Source organism: Rhinichthys klamathensis, unplaced genomic scaffold (genome assembly GCF_029890125.1).
Source record: "Rhinichthys klamathensis goyatoka isolate OS25496 unplaced genomic scaffold, OSU_Roscu_1.1 h1tg000109l_1, whole genome shotgun sequence".
Taxonomy (NCBI): Eukaryota; Metazoa; Chordata; class Actinopteri; order Cypriniformes; family Leuciscidae; genus Rhinichthys; species Rhinichthys klamathensis.
Genome location: NW_026606647.1, coordinates 4,913,975 through 4,921,999, shown reverse-complemented (window position 1 = coordinate 4,921,999; position 8,025 = coordinate 4,913,975). Strand labels below are relative to the sequence as shown.

The window sequence follows — 8,025 nt, the reverse complement described above, 5'->3', positions numbered from 1 at the left end:
ATGGGGCCGTGCATTATCATGCTGCAACATGAGGTGATGGTTGTGGATGAATGGCACAACAATGGGCCTCAGGATCTCGTCACGGTATCCCTGTGCTTTCAAAATCCCATCAATAAAATGCACTTGTGTTTGTTGTCCATAAAATATGCCAGCCCATACCATAACCCCACCACCACCATGGGCCACTCGATCCACAACGTTGACATCAGCAAACAGCTCACCCACACGACGCCATACACGCTGTCTGCCATCTGCCCAGTACAGTGAAAACCGGGATTCATCCGTGAAGAGAACACCTCTCCAAAGTGCCAGACGCCATCGAATGTGAGCATTTGCCCACTCAAGTCGGTTACGATGACGAACTGCAGTCAGGTCGAGACCCCGATGAGGGCGACGAGCATCCAGATGAGCTTCCCTGAGACGGTTTCTGACCGTTTGTACAGAAATTATTTTGTTTTGCAAACCGATTGTTGTAGCAGCAGTCCGGGTGGCTGGTCTCAGATGATCTTGGAGGTGAAGATGCTGGATGTGGAGGTCCTGGGCTGGTGTGGTTACACGTGGTCTGCGGTTGTGAGGCCGGTTGGATGTACTGGCAAATTCTCTGAAACGCCTTTGGAGACAACTTATGGTAGAGAAATAAACATTTAAATCACGGGCAACAGCTCTGGTGGACATTCCTACAGTCAGCATGACAATTGCATGCTCCCTCAAAACTTGCGACATCTGTGGCATTGTGCTGTGTGGCCAATAAAAGGCCACATTTTAGAGTGGCCTTTTATTGTGGCCAGCCTAAGGCACACCTGTGCAATAATCATGCTGTCTAATCAGCATCTTGATATGCCACACCTGTGAGGTGGACATGGCCGTAGCCAGCTATGAGGTCACCGAGGTCAGGACCTCTGTAATTTTTTTTACATTCAAAAATAAAATGTCAAGCTCTCTGAATGATTAATTAGCCGTGTTTAAACCACCTCATATGAGTGTTTGCAATTCATGTTGCTGCGAGAAGCTGGCGCAGTAAACGGGGCTTGAGAGCGCGTTGTGAACGCGGGTGCAGCCTCCGTGTTGCCAGATCCACCTAATGGAAAGGTGGCAGTAGTCTCCTGGACCTGTTTTTCTGAGTTAATGTGACACTTTAGGAAGTTATTAAAGTGGAAAGTTGCATGTTAGGTTTAGTGATATATTAATCTTATTTCCAAAATACAAGCTTTGAACTTATTTCGGATTATTATTATTGTTTTGTTTTGCTTGTTTTTCGTAGCAATATCTGGCAACATTTTACTGTCGGCATTAATAAATTTTTTTTAAAAAGCTTATAGACAAACTGTAATTGCATAAAGCTACCACATTCGGTAAGACAAACGCAATGATCATCGTGATTATCTGTAGGAAATGTATAACACTATCAAAAACAATAGCATAATACATACCTGTATGTTAGCCTACAGAATGAAATTTGCCAAATAACTTACTGGCCAGCTGGAAGACGGCTCATGCTGTTTAGTTAACCTTTCACAAAGTCATCATAAAAACATTAATTAAAGCAGTGTTTCTCAACTAGCAATCTATTCAGTCAGCATATTTGTGTTTGATCTGTGTGAATTACAGAAAGATAAGACTTGCTAGACCTACTTTTACTATATTTCTTTGCACAAAACTCTCCAGAAAGTGCCATTTTGGTTTATTTTTCAAAAAAAAAATCTCGGGGAGCATACCCCCGAACCCCCCTAGTGAGAGACTACCCCACACATAATTAAATCCAAATTTAACCCCTGTATATATATATATATATATATATATATATATATATATATATATATATATATATATATATATATATATATATATATATATATATGTATATGCCAAATTCCATTAAAAAAAGGGGTCACAGCTTATTGTCCATGGGGAAATGTGGGTCCAATGGCCTAACCATTATTATAGCAAAATTCTTTACACAACACCCCGGACCTCACTAATTTTCAAACCCTGGTTACGGCCTTGGAGGTGGATGGATTATCTCGGCAAAGGAGAAGTGCTCACCAACACAGATTTAGACAGATTTGTGAACAACATTTGAGAGAAATAGGCCTTTTGTGTACAACTACATAGAAAAAGTCTTAGATCTTTGAGTTCAGCTCATGAAAAATGGGGGCAAAAACAAAAGTGTTGTGTTTATAATTTTGTTCAGTGTACTGTACATGGTGTTCCTTTGTTACAACCTACCCCACTACCGGGGTAGGTTGTAACACATGCTGGGGTAAGTTGTAACAATAGACAAAAGAAGTAAAAATTGATGCTATACCATATGATATTGTTCAAAAACAGATTTATTGAAATAAAAGAACGATGTCTCTCTCTCAATAACAGACTATGTCTGTTTGACTCGCGCGCGCGTGTGTGTTTAAATTTGTCTACTAGAACAAACTTACTTAACAGTACACTTAATAATAACACTAGGCTACTACATTGTCCCTAATTAAATAACATCGTTGTTCAGCAGAAATGTTTACCGTCTGTGACAGTCTACCGACAAACACACAAGTGTTGTTTGTGAACACAACCCGAAAAGTCCGTATTAGCGAATCAGCGCGCAGTATTCAGGTCAGGTGACAAGGCTGCTAGTCACTTCGATAGTACGCGCTAGTTGAGGAATTTTGTCAAAGCTGACGAAAAGTGATCGAGAATGGATCATTTCAACGAACTTGATTATCCCGTAATATCTTCACGTAAAAGGAAAATAAAAGCTGAAACTTTTTCACGGAACCTTGCTAAAGCAGCACGTTAGTGGTAAGGGAAAAGCTCTTTGTATTGCGTGTTTGTCATTTGTCTATGTCAGCTGATTAGCGTTACAAAGATTACCAAGTGTTTGGGAAAAGAAGATGGCCAACATGGTAGGAACAGTCACACATTTTGATAGTCAATCTCAGTCTTGGGAAGAATATTGTGAGATCTTGCAGCATTTCTTCGAGGCAAATGAAATTACAGAGGCAGTCAAGCAAAAAGCTATATTGTTGAGCACTGTAGGAAGTCAAACATACAGTCTACTGAGGAATTTACTGAGCCCAGTTAAACCAGGAACAAAGACATTTGGGGAATTAGTAGAATTGCTTAAAGAGCATTTCAACCCAAAACCTAGTGAAATTGTACAACGGTTTAAATTCAATTCAAGATCAAGAGAAGAGGGGGAAACTGTACTTGAGTATGTGGCAGTATTAAGGAAATTGGCTCATGATTGTAACTATGGAGAAAAATTTACAGAAATGCTTCGGGATAGACTGGTATGTGGCATAAATGGTGACCGTATTCAACGTAGACTCTTGGCAGAAGCGGATCTAACTTTTGAAAAGGCTTTGAAAGTAGCTCAAGCAATGGAAACGGCCAATAAGGATGTAAGGGATTTGCAAGCTAAACGCTCAGAAACATCCATGTCAATGAGAGTGCATAAAACATCAGTAAAGCAGGACGAAAGTCAAAGCAGAGCATGTTACAGATGTGGAAGTTTGCAACATTTGGCCAATGAGTGCAGATTTGTTTCTGAGAAATGTCACCAATGTGGGAAACAAGGGCACATAATGAAAGTATGCAAATCAAAAAGTTCCAGCAGAGACACAAACTTTCAAGGGGGAGAAAGACGTAAGAGAGTTGTGACCAGAGGAGGACTGAGATCGTATTATGTGGGCAGAGATGAAAAAAGTGCATCTGATGAAGAGGGTATTTTTACAGTTCACAGTTTGAAAGAAACCGAGATTCCAAAGGTTGCTCCACTGACTATCACATTGGCGGTTAATGAGTCAATCATACCTTTTGAAGTGGATACCGGTTGTGGTGTGACTGTGATGAATGGGTCAAATTTTTCCAAATTATGGACAAAGCATAAAATTCCAGAATTAAAGACCTGTTCTTTGAAGTTAAAAACCTATACTGGCCAAACCTTAACAGTGTTAGGTTCTGCGCAAGTGGAAGTTAGACACAAAGGAGCCATGAAGGAGTTACCGGTAGTGGTAGTACCTGGAACAGGACCCAATCTCTTGGGTAGAGGATGGATTAAGGAATTGGGCATGGAATGGGAGGCCATACATAAGATTCAAGGGGTGGAAAATGTAACCTTGACTGAAGTGCTTAGCCAACATTCAGAGTTGTTTAAAGAGGAATTGGGTGAATTGAGAGGTCCGCCGGCAAAGATTTATGTGGACAAGGAAGCGGTCCCCAGATTTTTCAAAGCCAGACCAGTTCCTTATGCAATGAAGACAAAGGTAGAAGCTGAAATAGAACGCCTGTTAAAAGAAAAAATCATAGAACCTGTTAAACACTCTGAATGGGCTGCCCCTGTAGTGCCGGTTTTAAAATCGGATAATACTGTACGACTATGTGGTGACTACAAGCTAACGGTGAATAGAGTTTCAAAGTTGGAACAATATCCCATTCCTCGAATAGACGATTTGTTTGCAACATTGTCAGGTGGACAAAAGTTTACCAACCTGGATATGAGCCATGCTTACCACCAGATTGCATTAGATGCGGAGTCCAAGAAATATGTCACAGTGAATACCCACAAGGGCCTGTTTACTTACCGTGTTTTACGCTTTGGAGTGTCTTCTAGTCCTGCCATCTTCCAGAGGACCATTGAGGGAGTACTGCAAGGTCTTCCGTATGTGGCGGTTTTCCTGGATGACATCCTGGTGACTGGTCGTAATGATGAGGAGCATCTCCAAACGCTCGCCAGGGTATTGGAAAGATTGCAGGAAGCGGGACTGCGGTTGAAACGGAGTAAATGTTCCTTTATGGAAAAAGAGGTAACTTTCTTGAGCCATAAAGTAGATGAGACTGGCCTCCACCCAGTACCAGAAAAGGTGACTGCTATTCAAAACGCTCCCTCACCGAAGAATGTGACAGAGTTGAAGGCCTATTTGGGACTGTTAAACTACTATAATAAGTTCTTACCCAACTTGTCTACCATTTTAGCCCCTGTGCACAAATTGCTGCGAAAAGATGAAAAATGGAACTGGGAGGAGGAACAAGAGGCTGCTTTTGCTCAGTCCAAGGAAATGATCAACTCAGTACAAGTTCTGGTCCACTATGACCCCCAGAAGGATGTGATTTTATCATGAGATGCTTCTCCTTATGGCCTAGGTGCAGTTCTTTCGCATAAGATGCCGGATGGTAGTGAGAGACCCATTGGATTTATGTCAAGGACTTTGAATCAAGCGGAGCGGAATTATTCGCAGTTGGACAAGGAAGGGTTGGCCATCATGTTCGGCTTACAACGCTTCCATAAGTATTTGTATGGTCGGAAGTTTACTATAGTTACGGACCATAAACCCTTGTTGTCCTTATTTAATGAATTAAAAGCTGTTCCCCAAATGTCATCTCCTAGGATCCAGCGATGGGCTGTGACACTAAGAGCCTATGAATACAACATCATCTACAAGCCGGGCAAAGATCATGGAAATGCAGATGCTCTAAGTCGGTTACCAGTGTCAACGGAATCAGGCAATGAACAGGAGGAAAGAGTCCTGATGCTGGAGAATGCAGACATAACCTTGATAACTGCAGAACAAGTGAGAGGGTGGACGCAAAAAGATCCGGTATTATCCAGGGTGAGAGAAATGGTGCAACGTGGTGGGCATGAGTTAATTGGAGCAGAGTTTGACCCTTTTACATCAATAAAATATGAATTAAGTGTACAGGATGGTTGTGTGCTCTGGGGGGCCAGGGTCATCATTCCCAGTGTGGGTAGATCAGAAGTCCTGAAACAATTGCATCAGTGTCACCCAGGAGTGTCCAGGATGAAAGCTATGGCCCGAAGTTACGTATGGTGGCCCAAGTTAGATCAAGATGTTGAAAGGTTGGTTAAAACATGTCATCTGTGCCAAGAGCATAGGAACGTTCCGGCTGTAGCCCCACTGCATCCTTGGAATTGGCCAGAAAAACCATGGCAAAGATTGCATGTGGATTATGCTGGACCATTTATGGGAAAAATGTTCTTGGTCTTGATTGATACACATTCGAAATGGATGGACGTGTATCCTGTGAACTCAGCCACATCGGCTGCCACCATTGAATGTTTGCGTAAAAGTTTCAGTAACCAGGGACTACCGGAACTTATTGTATCAGATAATGCTACTTATTTTGTTAGTGCTGAAGTTAAAGAGTTCCTGAACAAAAATGGAGTTCAGCATGTTACTTCTGCACCTTATCATGCTTCGAGTAATGGGTTAGTGGAACGGGCCGTACAAATTATTAAAGGCATGCTAAAAAAATGTGTTGAAGGGACGATTGCAACTAAATTGGCCCGAGTGTTATTCAGCTATAGGATTACTCCTCAGACCACCACCGGTCTCTCTCCAGCTGAAATGTTACAAGGACGGAAATTGCGGTGTTCTCTGGACTTTATGCATCCTGACTTGACTAGGAAGATTAAGAAACAACAACAGAAGCAAAAAGCACATCATGACAAGAAGGCCCACGAACGTAGTTTTGGTATGGGAGATCTAGTTCTAGTTCGCAACTTTAGCTATGGACCGAAATGGATTCCGGGGAACATAGAGACTGTGACTGGACCACTTTCCTATAAAGTGATGCTGGGCGATGGGAGAGTGGTCCGAAGACATGTGGATCAAATTCATGGCCAACAGGAATTGCGGGTGAAACGTCCAGGGGAAGAAATGGACGGTAAATCTCCTGATTATGACTTTTTTGACAACTCTGCTTCTGTGGGTTCTAAAGAGACGGAGACAACAGGGGCTGAGGACATTCCGGAGGAAGTCGATCCCTTTGAAGCAGCTGGGGATTCTTCTCAAGCTGTTGAGATAATAACTGAAATGGACAAATCTGTTAGTCCTGTTGTGATTATGAGAAGGTCACAAAGAACCAGGAAATTGCCTGGTCATTTGAAAGATTATGAAATTAGGTAAAAAATAAATAAAAATAAATGTAACTGTATTGTGGTCACATGAAGTTCATATATGGTAATTATATTGTAAACTTAGGGGGAAGAGGATGTTGTAGAGTGAGCTTTTGTAGATTAACCTGTAGGGGGCAATCTAATGTTTTTTGGCTTTGGGCTTAAGAGTAGCAAAGAAGAAACTGTCAGTAGACATGTGTTCCACCTGGTCTGTTCTCAAGTGTACTGCTGGCTTGATGTTCCTTGAGTAAATGAACTGCCTTTAACGGATTTTTTATCTCCTGCAAGTTATTACAGTATCATAGCAATTACTTTTTGTTTAACTCTGAAACATGAAATGTGGAGTTATCTGCTTTTGCCACCCACCCACACACACACACACACACACACAAAAACTATTGTTGGAGTTTTCTGCTTTTGCTAAAAAAAAAACCTTTTAAACTTTTAATATAAAAACATACTTTCAATGAACTTTAATTTTGTAAGTTACCTGTATTTTTTTAGTTATTATTAATCAAAACAACCCAGCTGCAGTTTGATTGACATTACTTGGAATGCACAATAATAATAATAAAAAAATCTGATTAATGAAAGTTAACAAGAACGGAGTTATCTGTTTTTGCAAACTCTTCTGTTGTAAATGTCCCAATTGGGAGAGGGTGTGCAATTTCCAAAGAGTTTAATTAAATGGTCATGTTATATATTGTTGTTGCATTTGTGAGTTAATAAACGTAACTGGCTGTGTAAACTCGGCACATATCTAAATATCGATAAATCAATTGCTATATAGCCCTGAATCAAATCGAATCGTAATCGTATCGCAGATTTTTTTGAGGTCGGCAAATAATGTATCGTTGGCTGAGAGAATCGATATCGTCTCGTGATGAACTGTCCGATTTACACATACACTTACACACATTATATATTTACAAACTTTATATTAGATGTGATTAATTGCGACTAATCGATTTGACAGCGCTAATACAAATAACATAAAAATAAGAATAAAATGAGTTCTAACATAAGCATACTGAAAGTCTGTTTGCTTTGTAGCCTACTCACCAAGACCTTATAGGCTACTCATTGTTCAGTATTGTATTAGTATGGACATTCAGCTC

The 8,025-nt window shown here is 40.8% G+C and overlaps 1 pseudogene; it reads left to right on the top strand.

Annotated features, from left to right (window-relative positions):
* The first annotated feature begins 3,575 nt into the window (after positions 1–3,575).
* LOC130087618 (uncharacterized protein K02A2.6-like) lies at positions 3,576–6,917 on the top strand (annotated as a pseudogene).
* Positions 6,918–8,025: the final 1,108 nt, after the last annotated feature.